Consider the following 19465-nt stretch of genomic DNA (forward strand, 5'->3'; position numbering starts at 1 on the left):
CTGATGTTGCTGTTAACGCTGCTGCTGTTGTTGCTGCTGTTGCTGCTGCTGTTGTTGTTGCTGCTGTTGTTGTTACTGCTGCTGTTGTTACTGATTTTGTTACTGCTGCTGTTGTTGCTGCTGCTGCTGTTGTTACTGCTGCTGTTGTTGCTGCTGCTGTTGCTGCTGCTGCTGTTGTTGCTAATGCTGGTGTTGTTAACGCTGCTGCTGTTGTTGCTGCTGCTGTTGTTGCTGCTGCTGTTGTTGCTGATGTTGTTAACGCTGATGCTGCTGTTAACGCTGCTGTTGTTGTTGCTGTTGTTGTTGTTGCTGTTGTTGTTAACGCTGCTACTGTTGCTGTTGTTGTTGCTGCTGCTGTTGTTACTGATTTTGTTACTGCTGCTGTTGTTACTGCTGCTGCTGTTGTTACTGCTGCTGTTGTTACTGCTGCTGCTGTTGTTACGGATTTTGTTACTGCTGCTGTTGTTACTGCTGCTGTTGTTACTGCTGCTGCTGTTGTTACTGATTTTGTTACTGCTGCTGTTGTTACTGCTGCTGCTGTTGTTACTGCTGCTGTTGTTACTGCTGCTGCTTTTGTTACTGCTGCTGTTGTTACTGATTTTGTTACTGCTGTTGTTGTTACTGCTGCTGCTGTTGTTACTGTTGCTGTTGTTGCTGCTGTTACTGCTGTTGTTACTGCTGTTGTTGTTACTGCTGCTGTTGTTACTGCTGCTGTTGTTACTGCTGCTGTTGTTGCCGCTGCTGTTGTTGTTACTGCTGCTGTTGTTGTTGCTGCTGCTGTTGCTGCTGTTGCTGCTGTTGTTACTGCTGCTGCTGTTACTGCTGCTGCTGCTTTTGTTGCTGCTGCTGTTGCTGCTGCTGTTGCTGCTGTTGTTGCTGCTGTTGTTATTGCTGCTGCTGTTGTTACTGCTGCTGCTGTTGTTACTGCTGCTGTTGTTACTGCTGCTGCTGTTGCTGCTGTGCTTAAGCGCCATGGATCTCTCTCTCTCTCGCGTGTAAAATATCCGGGGGTGGTAAAGCAACTGGCTCAACCTTAACCACCATCCGTGTAGTAAGACGACATTAAACAAAAACCCTGAACTGATTGAAACCCTCCGCTTGGTGGGAGGCGAGGGGGCCAGGGGGTGCAACAATTTAACTCTCATTCACGTTACGAAAATCGCACGTTGTTTTAAAAAACCAAACCGTTCGTTGGGCCTGGGTGGTGGCGGTGGTGGTTGTTGTGGTGGTGGTTGTTGTGGTGGTGGTGGTTGTGGTGGTTGTTTTGGCAGTGGTGGTGGTTGTGGCGGTGGTGGTTGTTGTGGTGGTGGTGGTTGTTGTGGTGGTGGTTGTGGTTGTTGTGGCAGTGGTGGTTGTTGTGGCGGTGGTTGTTGTGGCGGTTGTTGTTGTGGTGGTGGTTGTTGTGGTGGTTGTTGTGGTGGTGGTGGTTGTTGTGGTGGTGGTTGTTGTGGCAGTGGTGGTGGTTGTTGTGGTGGTGGTTGTTGTTGTGGTGGTTGTTGTGGTGGTGGTTGTTGTGGTGGTTGTTGTGGCAGTGGTGGTGGTTGTGGCGGTGGTTGCTGTGGTGGTGGTGGTTGTTGTGGCAGTGGTGGTGGTTGTGGTGATGGTTGTTGTGGTGGTGGTGGTTGTTGTTGTGGTGGTTGTTGTGGTGGTGGTTGTGGTGGTAGTTGTTGTGGTGGTGGTTGTTGTTGTGGTGGTTGTTGTGGTGGTGGTTGTTGTGGTGGTTGTTGTGGCAGTGGTGGTGGTTGTGGCGGTGGTTGCTGTGGTGGTGGTGGTTGTTGTGGCAGTGGTGGTGGTTGTGGTGATGGTTGTTGTTGTGGTGGTGGTTGTTGTTGTGGTGGTTGTTGTGGTGGTGGTTGTTGTGGCAGTGGTGGTGGTGGCGCGTCCTCCCCTGTCGTTACAGAATGACCCCCCACCCCCACCCCCCACGGGAGTCGTCGGGTTGCCGGCATGGTGCCCGATGATTGCCACGGTACGATCCCGACGGAGTCATTTTGCGGTGCATTTATTTTATATTCCGGTGGCAGCCCCCCCCCAAGCCCCCGTACCCGCCGACTAATTGCCGCTGTCATGCGAGAGCGGTAGTAACACTCTCGGGGGGCCCGGGGGGCGTGGGGTGGGGGGCACGTGAGCGCTGACTCGCAGCGGACGTTAAAGATCCCCGCGTGAGACCACTCGCAAGATGCGGGCCAGCGCGTGTCCACGTTTTGTTGTTGTCAAGAGTCGAAATTGACACCGCGAACAGAACATTTTAATCGGTTAGCATCGCAAACACAGCGGTAATCGTCACCCCGCCCCGGCCCTACCCGCCCTTACTATTTCAACAATTTGTTTTGATTTAAAGCTTTCGTGACTGCAGGGATTCATGTTCTTGGTTCTTTCGGTAAGGTCACCACGTAGAAGGGAAACAATAAAATAATGAAAATATATAAAACAATAAAATTATAACGACGTTTCGACTGCAACACAAGCAATCATCATCAGGTGTGAAAACCACAGCAAGAACATTTGAAAAAAGTGGCGGGTTTTTTTTGTTAACGTTAGCACCACGGAGAGCGATTTGGCAGTTATTCAGGTGGACGAGTCCATCTATGTTCGGAAAAGAGGAGGGGGGGGGGACGAAAATAATGGATGTGGTCTGAAAGCCACCGTAAGCGTGAACAATAAATTAAGACCCGAAATGGTTTATCAAATCCTTCCAATGATTGCTAAGCCAGAATCCATCTTTTCGGTTGAAATTGTCTCTGTGTTTGTATATGTGGATAGCCTCATGAACGAATCTTTCATGGTAGCCAGATGGCTTGCAAAGAACCTCTGTCTTGGAGAAGTCAATGTCATGTGAGCCTACTGAATTATAACAATGATCTGCCACGGCCGAGGTGTTGGTCCTACTGTGTTTTAGGTCTGCTTTGTGTTCACGGATGCAGTCCGAGACATGTCGTTTGGTTTCTCCAATGTAACTACTACCACAGAGGCAACTTAGTTTGTAGACAACAGGGTACTGTATGTCCGGAATCACATCTTTTACATACGGAACCAGATCACGGATTTTATGTAATGTATTGAATCGGACCTTGATCTTGTGTTAATTCAAGATTTTGGAGATCTTTTTTTGTGATCCCCGCAATGTAGGGGAAAGTGATGGTTTTGGAAGGCTCCTTAAGAGGGTCCTTCTTCATGGTTGGAGTGATAGCTTTGCGGATTGTGTAGTCGGAGTAACCATTAGCCCTAAGAGCTTGCTGTACGTGCTTAAGTTCACTGGCTATGTGTTCCTGGTCGGATATGCATTCTTTTATTTACCAGGTAAGGCCCAGTGAGCTCCGTAGCTTTTCTTTTATCAGAAGCGGCATGGCCACAAACAATAGCTCGTCATCATCGTCAGCATCACGTGGAAATGTACAGCGTGATGTTGATGCTGAATGTGGAGGGGAAAAATTGGAGGATCTGGAGGGAGAAAAAAGTCGGTATCACCTTAACGCTCAGCCGCACAGCTGAAGAAAGTAGTTCGTCGTCCATCACTCAGAAACCACGTTATAACAGTGTGTGTTACACGTTATAACAGTGTGTGTTACACGTTATAACGGTGTGTGTGTTACACGTTATAACAATGTGTGTGTGTTACACGTTATAACGGTGTGTGTGTTACACGTTATAACAATGTGTGTTACACGTTATAACAGTGTGTGTGTTACACGTTATAACGGTGTGTGTGTTACACGTTATAACAATGTGTGTGTGTTACACGTTATAACGGTGTGTGTTACACGTTATAACAATGTGTGTTACACGTTATAACAGTGTGCGTGTTACACGTTATAACAGTGTGTGTGTTACACGTTATAACAGTGTGTGTTACACGTTATAACGGTGTGTGTGTTACACGTTATAACAGTGTGTGTTACACGTTATAACGGTGTGTGTGTTACACGTTATAACAATGTGTGTGTTACACGTTATAACAGTGTGTGTTACACGTTATAACAGTGTGTGTTACACGTTATAACGGTGTGTGTTACACGTTATAACAGTGTGTGTGTTACACGTTGTAGCAGTGTGTGTGTGTTACACGTTGTAACAGTGTGTGTTACACGTTATAACAGTGTGTGTTACACGTTATAACGGTGTGTGTTACACGTTATAACGGTGTGTGTGTTACACGTTATAACAGTGTGTGTGTTACACGTTATAACTGTGTGTGTGTTACACGTTATAACGGTATGTGTGTTACACGTTATAACGGTGTGTGTTACACGTTGTAACAGTGTGTGTGTTACACGTTATAACAGTGTGTGTTACACGTTGTAACAGTGTGTGTGTGTTACACGTTATAACAGCGTGTGTGTTACACGTTATAACGGTGTGTGTTACACGTTATAAAAGTGTGTGTGTGTGTGTTACACGTTATAACGGTGTGTGTTACACGTTATAACGGTGTGTGTGTGTTACACGTTAAAACGGTGTGTGTGTTACACGTTATAACAGTGTGTGTGTTACACGTTATAACGGTGTGTGTTACACGTTATAACGGTGTGTGTGTTACACGTTATAACGATGTGTGTTACACGTTATAACAGTGTGTGTTACACGTTATAACGGTGTGTGTTACACGTTATAACAGTGGGTGTTACACGTTATAACGGTGTGTGTTACACGTTATAACAGTGTGTGTGTTACATGTTGTAACAGTGTGTGTGTGTGTTACACGTTATAACAGTGTGTGTGCTACACGTTATGACAGCGTGTGTGTTACACGTTATAACAGTGTGTGTGTGTTACACGTTATAACAGTGTGTGTGTTACACGTTATAACAGTGTGTGTGCTACACGTTACAACAGTGTGCGTGTTACACGTTATAACAGTGTGTGTTACACGTTATAACAGTGTGTGTGTGTTACACGTTATAACGGTGTGTGTTACACGTTATAACGGTGTGTGTTACACGTTATAACGATGTGTGTTACACGTTATAACGGTGTGTGTTACACGTTGTAACAGTGTGTGTGTTACACGTTAGAACAGTGTGTGTTACACGCTAGAACAGTGTGTGTTACACGTTATAACGGTGTGTGTGTGTGTTACACGTTATAACAGTGTGTGTGTTACACGTTGTAACAGTGTGTGTTATACGTTGTAACAGTGTGTGTTACACGTTATAACAGTGTGTGTTACACGTTATTACGGTGTGTGTTACACGTTATAACAGTGTGTGTGTGTTACACGTTATAACTGTGTGTGTGTTACACGTTATAACGGTGTGTGGGTTACACGTTATAACGGTGTGTGTTACACGTTGTAACAGTGTGTGTGTTACACGTTATAACAGTGTGTGTTACACGTTATAACAGTGTGTGTTACACGTTATAACGGTGTGTGTGTTAAACGTTATAACAGTGTGTGTGTTACACGTTGTAACAGTGTGTGTGTTAGACGTTATAACAGTGTGTGTTACACGTTATAACAGCGTGTGTGTTACACGTTATAACAGTGTGTGTGTTACACGTTATAACAGTGTGTGTGCTACACGTTATAACAGTGTTTGGGTTACACGTTATAACAGTGTGTGTGTTAGACGTTATAACAGTGTGTGTGCTACACGTTATAACAGTGTGTGTGTTACACGTTCTAACAGTGTGTGTGCTACACGTTATAACAGTGTGTGTTACACGTTATAACGGTGTGTGTTACACGTTATAACGGTGTGTGTTACATGTTATAACAGTGTGTGTTACACGTTATAACAGTGTGTTTTACACGTTATAACGGTGTGTGTTACACGTTATAAAAGTGTGTGTGTTACACGTTATAACGGTGTGTGTTACACGATGTAACAGTGTGTGTGTTACACGTTATAACAGTGTGTGTTACACGTTATAACGATGTGTGTTACACGTTATAACAGCGTGTGTGTGTTACACGTTGTAACAGTGTGTGTGTTACACGTTATAACAGTGTGTGTTACACGTTATAACGATGTGTGTTACACGTTAAAACGGTGTGTGTGTTACACGTTATAACAGTGTGTGTGTTACACGTTATAACGGTGTGTGTTACACGTTTTAACGGTGTGTGTGTGTTACACGTTATAACGGTGTGTGTTACACGCTGTAACAGTGTGTGTGTTACACGTTACAAGAGTGTGTGTTACACGTTATAACAGTGTGTGTTACACGTTATAACGGTGTGTGTTACACGTTATAACAGTGTGTGTGTTACATGTTGTAACAGTGTGTGTGTGTGTGTTACACGTTATAACAGTGTGTGTGCTACACGTTATAACAGCGTGTGTGTTACACGTTATAACAGTGTGTGTGTTACACGTTATAACAGTGTGTGTGTTACACGTTATAACAGTGTGTGTTACACGTTATAACAGTGTGTGTGCTACACGTTACAACAGTGTGTGTGTTACACGTTATAACAGTGTGTGTTACACGTTATAACAGTGTGTGTGTTACACGTTATAAAGGTGTGTGTTACACGTTATAACGTTGTGTGTTACACGTTATAACGATGTGTGTTACACGTTATAACGGTGTGTGTTACACGTTGTAACAGTGTGTGTGTTACACGTTATAACAGTGTGTGTTACACGTTATAACAGTGTGTGTTACACGTTATAACGGGGTGTGTGTGTTACACGTTATAACAGTGTGTGTGTTACACGTTGTAACAGTGTGTGTTTTACACGTTATAACAGTGTGTGTGTTACACGTTATAACAGTGTGTGTGTTACACGTTGTAACAGTGTGTGTTTTACACGTTGTAACAGTGTGTGTTTTACACGTTATAACAGTGTGTGTGCTACACGTTATAACGGTGTGTTTTACACGTTATAACGGTGTGTGTTACACGTTATAACGGTGTGTGTTACACGTTGTAACAGTGTGTGTGTTACACGTTATAACGGTGTGTGTGTTACACGTTATAACAGTGTGTGTGTTACACGTTGTAACAGTGTGTGTGTTACACGTTATAACAGTGTGTGTTACACGTTATAACAGCGTGTGTGTTACACGTTATAACAGTGTGTGTTACACGTTATAACAGTGTGTGTGCTACACGTTATAACAGTGTGTGTGTTACACGTTATAACAGTGTGTGTGTGCTACACGTTATAACAATGTGTGTGTTACACGTTATAACAGTGTGTGTTACACGTTATAACAGTGTGTGTGTGTGTTACACGTTATAACGGTGTGTGTTACACATTATAACAGTGTGTGTTATACGTTATAACAGCGTGTGTATGTTACACGTTATAACAGTGTCTGTTTTACACGTTATAACAGTGTGTGTTACACGTTATAACAGTGTGTGTTACACGTTATCACGGTGTGTGTTACACGTTATAACAGTGTGTGTGTTACACGTTATAACAGTGTGTGTATTACACGTTATAACAGTGTGTGTTACACGTTTTAATAGTGTGTGTTACACGTTATAACGGTGTGTGTTACACGTTATAATAGTGTGTGTTACACGTTATAACAGCGTGTGTGTTACACGTTATAACAGTGTGTGTGTGTTACACGTTATAACAGCGTGTGTGTTACACGTTATAACGGTGTATGCGTTATAACAGTGTGTGTTACACGTTATAATAGTGTGTGTTACACGTTATAACAGTGTGTGTTACTCGTTATAACAGTGTGTGTTACACGTTAGAACGGTGTGTGTCTTACACGTTATAACAGTGTCTGTTACACGTTATAACGGTGTGTGTAACACGTTATAACGGTGTGTGTTACACGTTATAACAGCGTGTGTGTTACACGTTATAACGGTGTGTGCCTTATAACAGTGTGTGTTACACGTTATAACAGTGTGTGTGTTACACGTTATAACGGTGTGTGTGTTAGAAGTTATAACAGTGTGTGTCACGTTATAACAGTGTGTGCGTCGCGCGTTATAACGGTGTGTGTGTTACACATTATAACGGTGTGTGTTACACGTTATAATAGTGTGTTACACGTTATAACGGTGTGTGTCACGTTATAACAGTGTGTGCGTCGCGCGTTATAACGGGGTGCCCGTTCCGCTTTTGTGCGCAACGTGTTCCCGAATGGAAGAAGCGCGTTACAGCTAACACGCAGTTGTGGTGTGAACATCGCCACGCGTCAAATGGGGGCTCACCGCACCACGACGTTAAGTCTGGCTCACAGCGATGTGAAGTCAGTCACTTGGGTGATGCTGCTGCACCAACACAACAACAACAACACTCAAATCGCTATCCGTGGTGCTAACGTTTAAAAATAAATAAATAAACACAAACCGCCACTTCATTTAAAAGTTTCTTGCCGTTGGTTTTCACACCTGATGATGACTGTTTGTGTTACAGTCGAAACGTCGTGAGAATTTTATTGTTCTATATATATATATTTTATTGTGTCCCTTCAACGTTACTTTACCGAAAGAACCAAGAATATATCACTCAAGACGTTCGATAATCACAACGTCGTGGCTTGCGAAGGCAAATAAAATATTACATTGGGCGACGTTTCGGGCAATGACCCCTTTTTCACAGAGTTGACGATGATGGCAGCCTCGGCCGGTTGGTGCGCCCTGTTTTGTCCAGTTTTGTCTTGTTTTGTCTTGAGAGGGGCTTGCTGTTCAACACACTCGTGCTGGTGAGAGAGGCCTGCTGTTCATCACACCCGTGCTGGTGAGAGAGGCCTGCTGTTTTGGGGCCTGCTGTTCATCACACCCGTGCTGGTGAGAGAGGCCTGCTGGTCAGTACACCCGTGTTGAGGGGCCTGCTGTTCAGCACACCCTTGCTGGTGAGAGAGGCCTGCTGTTCAACACACCCGTGCTGGTGAGAGGGGCCTGCTTTTCAGCACACCCTTGCTGGTGAGAGAGGCCTGCTGTTCAACACACCCGTGCTGGTGAGAGGGGCCTGCTTTTCAGCACACCCGTGCTGGTGAGAGAGGCCTGCTGTTCAACACACCCGTGCTGGTGAGAGGGGCCTGCTTTTCAGCACACCCGTGCTGGTGAGAGGGGCCTGCTGTTCAGCACACCCGTGCTGGTGAGAGAGGCCTGCTGTTCAGCTCACACGTGTTGAGGGGCCTGCTGTTCAGCACACCCGTGCTGGTGAGAGGGGCCTGCTGTTCATCACATCCGTGTTGGTGAGAGGGGCCTGCTGTTCAGCACACCGGTGCTGGTGAGAGAGGCCTGCTGTTCAGCACACCCGTGTTGAGGGGCCTGCTGTTCAGCACACCCGTGCTGGTGAGAGGGGCCTGCTGTTGAGGGGCCTACTGTTCAGCACACCCGTGTTGGTGAGAGAGGCCTGCTGTTCAGCACACCCGTGTTGAGGGGCCTACTGTTCAGCACACCCGTGCTGGTGAGAGGGGCCTGCTGTTCAACAGACCCGTGCTGGTGAGAGGGGCCTACTGTTCAGCACACCCGTGCTGGTGAGAGGGGCCTGCTGTTCAACACACCCGTGCTGGTGAGAGGGGCCTGCTGTTCAACACACCCGTGCTGGTGAGAGGGGCCTGCTGTTCAACACACCCGTGCTGGTGAGAGGGGCCTGCTGTTCATCACACCCGTGCTGGTGAGAGAGGCCTACTATTCATCACACCCGTGCTGGTGTGAGGGGCGTGCTGTTCATCACCCCCGTGTTGGTGAGAGGGGCCTGCTGTTCACTTCCATGCTGGTGAGAGAGGCCTACTGTTCATCACACCCGTGTTGGTGAGAGGGGCCTGCTGTTCACCACTCCCATGCTGGTGAGAGGGGCCTACTGTTCAACACACCAGTGCTGGTGAGGGAGTCCTGCTGTTCAGCACACCCGTGCTGGTGCGAAGATGGCGCTGATGATGGTAGCCTCAGCCGGTCGGTGCGCCCTGTTTTGTCTTGTTTTGTCTGTCAATTCAGTGTTTTGCCAAGATTTTCGGAGTTCTCTAACAAGAGACGAACTTTTAAATATCAGGGAAACAACTCCTGTGGATTTAATTCCTACTTTTCTGCTTCCAGCGGCAGAATTAGTAGGCATTCTAGTCAATGCCGCGCTAGGCTTTGCTCAAGCAACGAAACGCCGCCCAAGGGGTAAACGGTCGGGGGCTCTAGTACGGCTACGCAGACGCGGGATCCGAACAGTGCTTCCGAGCTTTTTCCTCTCCAACGTACGTTCACTGTACAACAAAATGGATGAACTTCAGCTACTGATGGTAAAAAACAAAGACTTTCTTTCAGCTTCTGCATTGTGCTTCACGGAAACATGGCTGTGTGATTTGATTCCGGACACTTCGCTACAACTAGCAGGATTCCATCTTGTAAGATCGGATCGTGACATAGCACTCTCCGGCAAGACGAAAGGCGGTGGTATTTGTTTTTACATTAACAGTGGCTGGTGTGTAGATGTCACAGTGATTCTGCAACATTGTTCTCCACTCCTTGAATCAATTTTTATAACCTGTAAACCGTTTTACTCGCCTCGCGAGTTCGCGTCGCTCATTTTGGTCGGAGTTTATTTGCCGCCTTGTCCTCAGGTTAAAGAGGCCCAACGCATGCTCGCCGATCAGATTCTGAGTGTGGAGCGAGCAAATCCAGATTCGTTGGTTATCGTACTTGGCGACTTTAACAAAGGTAATCTCAGCCACGAACTCCCCAAATACATACAATTCATTAAATGCCCAACCAGAGAAGGGAACACTCTGGATCACTGTTACACTACAGTCAGTAGAGCCTACCACGCCGTCCCCCGAGCAGCACTAGGACACTCTGACCATGCCATGGTCCACCTGATTCCTGCATACAGGCAGAAACTAAAACTCTGTAAACCTGCTGTGAGGACATCTAAACAGTGGACCAGTGAGGCTGTGGAAGATTTGCGGGCGTGCTTAGACTGTACTGACTGGGATATGTTCACGACTGCTACCAATAGTCTAGATGAACTCACAGAGGCTGTGACGTCCTACATCAGCTTCTGTGAGGACTGCTGTATCCCAACACGTACCAGGGTGAACTTTAACAACAATAAGCCCTGGTTCTCAGCAAAGCTCAGAAGGTTGAGGTTGGAGAAGGAGGAAGCGTTTAGGTGTGGAGATAGAGACAGATTCAAGGAGTCGAAGAACAGGTTTAGCAAAGCGGTGAGAGAGGCTAAACGACTGTACTCATAGAGACTAAAACACCAGTTCTCTACAAACGACGCTGCTTCTGTCTGGAGAGGGCTCAGGCAGATCACCAACTACAAACCCAGAGCCCCCCACACCACTAACGACTCCCGCCTAGCCAACGACCTGAACGAGTTCTACTGTAGATTTGAAAGACAATTGGACTGTCCTGAACCACCCCTTCCAACCCAAGAGGCCCCATCCCCCACCAATACTACAGAGACGACTATCTCCTTTCAGGAGGGAGAAGTTAATAGACTTTTCAAGAGGCAGAATCCACGCAAAGCAGCCGGGCCGGACTCTGTCTCTCCAGCCACCCTCAGGCACTGCGCTGACCAGCTGTCTCCGGTGTTCACCAACATCTTTAACACCTCCCTGGAGACATGCCATGTACCAGCCTGTCTCAAGTCCTCCACCATCATCCCTGTGCCCAAAAAGCTAAGGCCAACAGGACTAAATGATTACAGACCGGTCGCCCTTACATCTGTGGTAATGAAGTCTTTTGAGCGCCTGGTCCTGGCACACCTCAAAGCCATCACAGACCCTCTCCTGGACCCCCTTCAGTTTGCCTACAGAGCCAACAGGTCTGTGGACGATGCAGTTAACATGGCCCTCCACTTCACCCTACAGCATCTGGTCGCCCCAGCATCCTACGCCAGGATCCTGTTTGTGGACTTCAGCTCTGCCTTCAACACCATCATCCCTGCCCTGCTTCAGGACAAGCTCTTCCAGCTGAACGTGCCATACACCACCTGTAAATGGATCACAGACTTCCTGTCTGACAGGAAGCAGTGCGTTAAGCTGGGAACACAAGTCTCTGGCTCCAGGTCCATCAGCACCGGAACTCCTCAGGGCTGCGTCCTTTCCCCTCTGCTCTTCTCCCTGTATACCAACAGCTGCACCTCCAATCATCTGTCCGTCAAACTATTGAAGTTTGCGGATGACACCACCCTCATTGGGCTGATCTCTGGTGGGGATGAGTCTGACTATAGGTGGGAAGCTGACAATCTGGTGACCTGGTGTAGCCAGAACAACTTAGAGCTAAATGCTCTAAAGACAGTTGAGATGGTTGTGGACTTCAGGAAGAATACAGCACCACTCACCCCCATCACCCTGTTAGACTCCCCAGTAAAAATTGTAGAGTCCTTCCGCTTCCTGGGCACTATTCTCTCCCGGGACCTCAAGTGGGAATTGAACATCAGCTCCCTCACCAAGAAAGCTCAACAGAGGATGTACTTTCTACGGCAGCTGAAGAAATTCAACCTGCCAAAGACAATGATGGTGCAATTCTATACAGCGATCATTGAATCCATCCTCACCTCCTCCATAACCGTCTGGTACGCTGCTGCCACTGCCAAGGACAAGAGCAGACTGCAGCGTATCATCCACACTGCTGAGAAGGTAATTGCCTGCAATCTACCGACCCTCGAGGACCTGCACACGACAAGGTCTATGAGGCGAGCGAGGAAGATTATGGCCGATTTCTCCCACCCTGGACACTCTCTGTTTCAGCTACTCCCCTCCGGCAGAAGGCTTCGGTCCATCAGGACCAAAACCTCACGCCATAAAAACAGTTTCTTCCCATCTGCTGCTGGCCTGTTAAACAAGGCCAAGGGATAACACTGTTTTTAACATTTGATCTACATAACGACACGTTGCTGATATTAACTATGTTTCCCTATTTGTATTTTTAAATTATATCTTAAAGCTATTTTATATTCGATATTTATTTAATTTTATATACTTCAGCCCCTTAGTGTTAGACTTTTAACCCTTATTATAGTAAGACTTGTTTAAAACTTATTTAAGATTTTAGATTCCTATATGTTGAATGTATGCACCATCCTGCCAAAGTAAATTCCGTGTCGGTGTGAACTTACATGGCGAATAAAACCCTTTCTGATTCTGATTCTGATGTACCAGCTAGTGAAGTTATTTAATCGTTTCATACATTTCATCCGATGATTGTTATGAATGCCGTGTCATTACCAAAACTAATATTCATAATACAGGTTTTCTTGGGTAGATCGCGGAAATATAAATGTGTCGTTAAACCCGCCACCACCGTACACAGCCAATTAGGAAGGTTCGTCACGTGAACGGAACGTGCCAATTCGTTCACAGCACAGCACATCAGTCTAACCCAACAAAAATATATTATTAGGAATGATATTGGTCTCGAAAGCCTACGTGTTAAACAAAACTAACGTTGTTTTGTATGCTATTTCGTTCGTTTACAATTCCCCCAATATAAAATAACATAAAGGGGCAGCCCAGCAAGTGCTGGCCCACACCACTGCTGGCAAAAAGCGGCCTCCACGAGAAGTCCTTTCTGGAGGGTGTCTGTGCGTCTCGGTGTGAGTCTGTGGGTTTCTGCGCGAGCCTGTGGTTCTCTGCGTGAGTCTGTGGGTCTCTGTGTGAGTCTGTGGGTCTCTGCGTGAGTCTATGGGTCTCTGCGTGAGTCTGTGGGTCTCTGCGTGAGTCTGTGGGTCTCTGCGTGAGTCTGTGGGTCTCTGCGTGAGTCTGTGGGTCTCTGCGTGAGTCTGTGGGTCTCTGCGTGAGTCTGTGGGTCTCTGTGTGAGTCTGTGGGTCTCTGCGTGAGTCTGTGGGACTCTGCGTGAGTCTGTGTATCTCTGCGTGAGTCTGTGGGACTCTGCGTGAGTCTGTGGGACTCTGCGTGAGTCTGTGGGTCTCTGCACGAATCTGTGGGTCTCTGCGCGAGTCTGTGGGTCTCTGCGTGAGTTTGTGGGCCTCTGCGCGAGTCTGTGGGTCTCTGGGCGAGTCTGTGGGTCTTTGCGTGAGTCTGTGGGCCTCTGCACGAGTCTGTGGGTCTCTGCGTGAGTCTGTGGGTCTCTGCGTGAGTTTGTGGGCCTCTGCGCGAGTCTGTGGGTCTCTGGGCGAGTCTGTGGGTCTCTGCGTGAGTCTGTGGGACTCTGCGTGAGTCTGTGTATCTCTGCGTGAGTCTGTGGGACTCTGCGTGAGTCTGTGGGACTCTGCGTGAGTCTGTGTGTCTCTGCGTGAGTCTGTGGGTCTCTGCACGAATCTGTGGGTCTCTGCGCGAGTCTGTGGGTCTCTGCGTGAGTTTGTGGGCCTCTGCGCGAGTCTGTGGGTCTCTGGGCGAGTCTGTGGGTCTTTGCGTGAGTCTGTGGGCCTCTGCGTGAGTCTGTGGGTCTCTGCATGAGTCTGTGGGTCTCTGCATGAGTCTGTGGGTCTCTGCGTGAGTCTGTGGGTCTCTGCGCGAATCTGTAGGTCTCTGCGTGAGTTTGTGGGCCTCTGCGCGAGTCTGTGGGTCTCTGGGCGAGTCTGTGGGTCTTTGCGTGAGTCTGTGGGCCTCTGCGTGAGTCTGTGGGTCTCTGCATGAGTCTGTGGGTCTCTGCATGAGTCTGTGGGTCTCTGCGTGAGTCTGTGGGTCTCTGCGCGAATCTGTAGGTCTCTGCGTGAGTTTGTGGGCCTCTGCGCGAGTCTGTGGGTCTCTGGGCGAGTCTGTGGGTCTTTGCGTGAGTCTGTGGGCCTCTGCGTGAGTCTGTGGGTCTCTGCATGAGTCTGTGGGTCTCTGCATGAGTCTGTGGGTCTCTGCGTGAGTCTGTGGGTCTCTGCACGAATCTGTGGGTCTCTGCGCGAGTCTGTGGGTCTCTGCGTGAGTTTGTGGGCCTCTGCGCGAGTCTGTGGGTCTCTGGGCGAGTCTGTGGGTCTTTGCGTGAGTCTGTGGGCCTCTGCGTGAGTCTGTGGGTCTCTGCATGAGTCTGTGGGTCTCTGCATGAGTCTGTGGGTCTCTGCGTGAGTCTGTGGGTCTCTGCGTGAGTCTGTGGGTCTCTATGTGAGTCTGTGGGTCTCTGCGCGAGTCTGTGGGACTCTGCGTGAGTCTGTGTCTCTACGTGAGTCTTTAGGTCTCTGCGTGAGTCTGTGGTTCTCTTTGTGAGTCTGTGTGTCTCTGCGTTAGTCTGTGGGTCTCTGCGTGAGTCTTTGGTTCTCAGCGTGAGTTTGTGGGTCTCTGTGTGAGTGAGTTTGTGGGTCTCTGTATGAGTTTGTTGATGTCTGCGTGAGTCTGTGGGTCTCTGTGTAAATGTATGGGTCTATGTGTCTATGGGCACAGCTGCTGTGGGTTCACAGACAGATGAAGGCTTCAAAGATCAACGACTCAAATTCATCATCTTCCAAAGGCTGCTGCACCGCACCTTACAGAGGGCTAAAGGTTCGATTCAAGAGCAAAGCACAATCATACGTTTGATGTTTGTTCCACACATATCTCTATACACGTGAACTTTAGGATCGACAGATAATTTTATATTTTTTTTATTCTGCTTCGGATATATACTAATTGAACAGTACTGCAGCCGCATTGGTGTCACGTTTACAAAGATGGCACAATTACCACCCAGTACCCCGCTCAATCCCTCCCCCACCCTCCCGCCCCTCCTATCCACCTCCCCCCCCCCCTTTCTCTGCCAAGAATTATGACGATTCCTCGCGTTTTGGAGTGGATGATACCCAGAAATCATCGCCCCCTACTGCAACAACAAAAACTTAGCAGGACCCTCCGAAATCCAAACTTTACAAAAAAAGTTTAACTTTTTTTTTGTTAAGTTTTAACAGGTACGGCCCAACTGGGCTGTGTAGCTCTATTTTAGGAGCTCCCTAAGCCGTCACAAATGATAGCTCAGCGAAGTGGCTGCTTTTCACGTGGAAATGTAGAGCAGGCAAATCGTCTTAGACGCGTGATGTTGATTCTAAATGTGGAAGGGAAAAACCGGAGGACCCGGAGAGAAATCCACGCGACCAGGAGGATAAAATTTAAATTCCAAATGTACAGCAGGCATCAGGGTCGCGATCTAAACCATGACCTCCTGTATACCAGGCGAGTGAGTTAACATATCGCCAATCACAGCACTTAAAAAAATGAGTATTGGGACTCGTTGATGCTTTCCTGGATAAGCAAGCGAAATAATGAATAAAACATATCAATCGAATTTAGTACTTTTACAGGGTGTTTAAAATATATGGACCCGATTTGAAATCGCTAAATCTCTGCAACCACGAACCGCCCATGAATGAAACTGTTACCACTTGAAAGGGCGGGGCATGGAGAGGGCGGGGCATAGAGAGGGCGGGGCATAGAGAGGGTGGGGCATAGAGTTTCAAATGATTACCGCTAGATGCCTCTCCCAGCGCACAAACAGCCCCTAGCCTCAGTCATTGGCAAGACAGTGACCCCACCGCAATACAAGGGGCGTGTTGCGTTCTGCAGTTCAGCAAGATTGAATTCGTTATTGCGGTGCAGCGTGCGTTTCAACGGCGTTTTGGCATTGATCCGCCAATGTCAAAGAGCGTGGTGGCACAAAAGACCGTGATGGTTTTGTGCCACCATTAGCGACTAATCTGGATGACCTCAAAAATAGAATCACGGCAGCGGTGACTTCAATGGAAAAGAACACTTTGAGAGGCGTTTGGGACGAATTCAACCGTCGTCTCGATGCTGTCCGTACAGCAGGGCATTTATAAAATGGTTAGTAAAACTTGATAACTCATTAAAACCGTTCATAACTTTTCGTGTAATTGTAACATGTTGCCATCGTGAAATATGCTTTGAAATTGGGTCCATCTTTTTCAAACACCCTGTATTGTAGTTGTATTTTCAGACTTGTTGTAAATGTAGCCGCCTCTGGCTAGTTTGTTGTTCGGTAAAGTCACGTAGGTAAAAAAATAAAATCACAAAAATCACGACGTTTCGGCCACAACACAAGTGGCCTTCTTCAGGTGAAAGGGACAGACCTGTTGGGGCGACAGAGCTTCAATAAACGCTGTTAAGATTCGTAGCGTGCTTTTAGTTTAATGTTTGGTTTGATTTAGAACATCTTTCCAATGATTGCTTAATTTGAAACCATCCTCTCGTGTGAAATTGTGTCTGTGTTTGTAAATCTGAATTGCCTCGTGGACAAATTTCTGATAAAAACCCGTGGGTTTGCAGAGAACCTTGGTATCGGAGAAAACTATATCGTGATCACGAGGCAAATCAGAGATTTGTCCACAAGTCAATTCAGATTTACAAACACAATTTCAACCGAGAGGATGGTTTTAAATTAAGCAATCATTGGAAAGATGTTCTAAATCAAACCAAACATTAAACTAAAAGGGCGCTACGAATCTTAACAGCGTTTATTGAAGCACTGTCGTCCCAACAGGTCTGTCCCTTTCACCTGAAGAAGGCCACTTGTGTTGTGGCCGAAACGTCGTGATTTTTGTTACTTTATTTTTTACCTACGTGACTTTACCGAATAGAACCAAAGAGTATGGATCCTTGCAGTCACGAAAGCTTCAAATCTAGAATTAGTTTGTTGTTCTTACCACGCATCTCCGATCAGCAGGGTTGGCTACGTACGGCGCGAAGGAAGTTCAACGTGCATCCAGCACCACGCCCAGCCACATTTTTTTTCTCTCCCGGTGCTGCTGTTCACACACACACACACACAACATCCCAAGTGCTCACTCATTAATTCAAGGATGATTCTCGCGTCTCGCAACCGAATCACTCCCTGTCCATTCTCCCCTCCCCCTATCCCCCCCCCATCCCACCTCACCCCCCCCCCCCCCATATTCTGGAGATGCGCTGACGCACGCGCACACACGGCGTTCTTTGTTGTGGCTGCTGTGTTGGTGGTGGTGGTGGTTGTGGTGGTGTCGCACAACCGAGACCATATGTAGCGCCTTTACCTTTGTCCTTGTTCCCACAGAGATATTCGAGGGGAGTGGTGGCATGGTGGTTGGCGCACTGCATATAGGAACCGGTGTTGGGCCTCCCCTAGGTCGACTCAGCCTCAAATGAGTACCTGGTGCGGTGTGTATACTGGGGATACAAAGGCGGCCAGGCGCTGGCCACCCACCCCCTCGTGCGCCGGCCTTCATAGCTGCTCGCGAACAGCACTTGCCCCAACAGTCCGTCAAAGGCTATACGGGTGATCTTTGTCTTTACCATATCGCTCCTCCTGCTCCTGTCTTTCCTTATGTAAGGCGAACGTAATATGGTGACACATTCCTTGACCTCGTCAACAATATGAGATCTTATATAATTAAGGGTGGGTGGGGGGAGGGTCTCGATGTTGCGGGGTTTATTTCTCGACAGCTCATTTGTCCGCAAAGACCGCAAAGAGACAAAGATCCCCCGTGTAGCCTTAACAGACTCTAGGGGCAAGTGCTGTTAGCGAGCACCTATGAAGGCCGGCACGGCACACGAGGGGGTGGGTGGCCAGCAACCACGCCCGACCGCCTTTGTCTCCCAGGTGAAGATGTTTACACACCGCACCAGGTAATCATTTGAGGCTGAGTCGACCTAGGTGAGGCCCAGGACCGGTTCAGATAATCGTCGCCGGTGTTGGCCGTGAGCGGGAATCGAACTCGGGTCGCCGGGGTTCGTAGCGCAACGCGCTAACCGCTGCACCACCGCTCCCCACCACAGACACACACACGTGTCTCGTGTCCCTGTTGGCACGGCGAGCATCGGGGTTCTCTACATAACGAGCGGCCTTTTACACGCTCACGGAATGCGACGTTTGAGATTCCCCCTCGGGTAAATAATAAACAATAACAACAACAGTCAATGTGTTGACGTCTGACATTTGTGTTACGGGCACGTGCGCGTGTGTGATGCAACAGTGTGGGGAGCGGTGGCGCAGCGGTTAGCGCTACTGTTGCTCTTCAAGCCCGGCGACCCGAGTTCGATTCCCGCTCACGGCCAACACCGGCGACGATTATGTGAGCCGGTCCTGAGCCTCACCTAGGTCGACTCACCCTCAAATGAGTCCTTGGTGCGTTGTGTAAACATCGCCCCTGGGGAGACAAAGGCGGCCGAGCGTGGTGGCTGGCCACATCACCCCCCCCCTCTCCCCCTCCCGATGTGAACGTTGCAGCAGTCGTAGGTGCTGCTCGCTAAATAGCACTTGCCCTAACGGCCTGCTCAAGTCTATACGGGGGATCTTTGTCTTTAGTGTTTTCGTTTGCTACTGTGGGCCAGGTGCCAGGTCTTCCTCGCATCGCCGTTCAACCGAGACCCGCGGGGGATTGATTCATTGGGAAGGGAAAAGAAAAGAGATGACACAATAATAGACCGGCGATATTTTTCTCTCATCATTTGATCCTCAATCCTTTGTTAATTATATTATTATATTTCACGTAACAATCCCATAATCCAGCCACGCGCTCTTCTGGGAGTGGTAGCGTTCAAGGCTCCGTGAGCATCGATTTCGATGCGACCCGGAGTCGCCAACGCTGGCGTCTCGTCGGCGGCCAGGCGTCAGTGAAACAATGCCGCGTGATGAACTGAACTCGTCGAAAGGCGCTCTTCATTCCGCTTCGTAAGTCGGCAATGAAG

General features: G+C 48.0%; 1 long non-coding RNA gene across 1 annotated transcript; it reads left to right on the forward strand.

The window, feature by feature from the left end:
- Positions 1 to 1905: 1905 nt before the first annotated feature.
- On the forward strand, positions 1906 to 18691 carry LOC142931079 (uncharacterized). The gene is made up of 3 exons (XR_012947087.1): positions 1906 to 1969; positions 15197 to 15295; positions 17832 to 18691. It is a non-coding gene; the product is annotated as an uncharacterized LOC142931079 (long non-coding RNA).
- Positions 18692 to 19465: the final 774 nt, after the last annotated feature.

Source organism: Petromyzon marinus, chromosome 48 (genome assembly GCF_048934315.1).
Source record: "Petromyzon marinus isolate PM22_M1 ecotype Great Lakes invasive population chromosome 48, UKy_Petmar_22M1.pri1.0, whole genome shotgun sequence".
Taxonomy (NCBI): domain Eukaryota; kingdom Metazoa; phylum Chordata; class Hyperoartia; order Petromyzontiformes; family Petromyzontidae; genus Petromyzon; species Petromyzon marinus.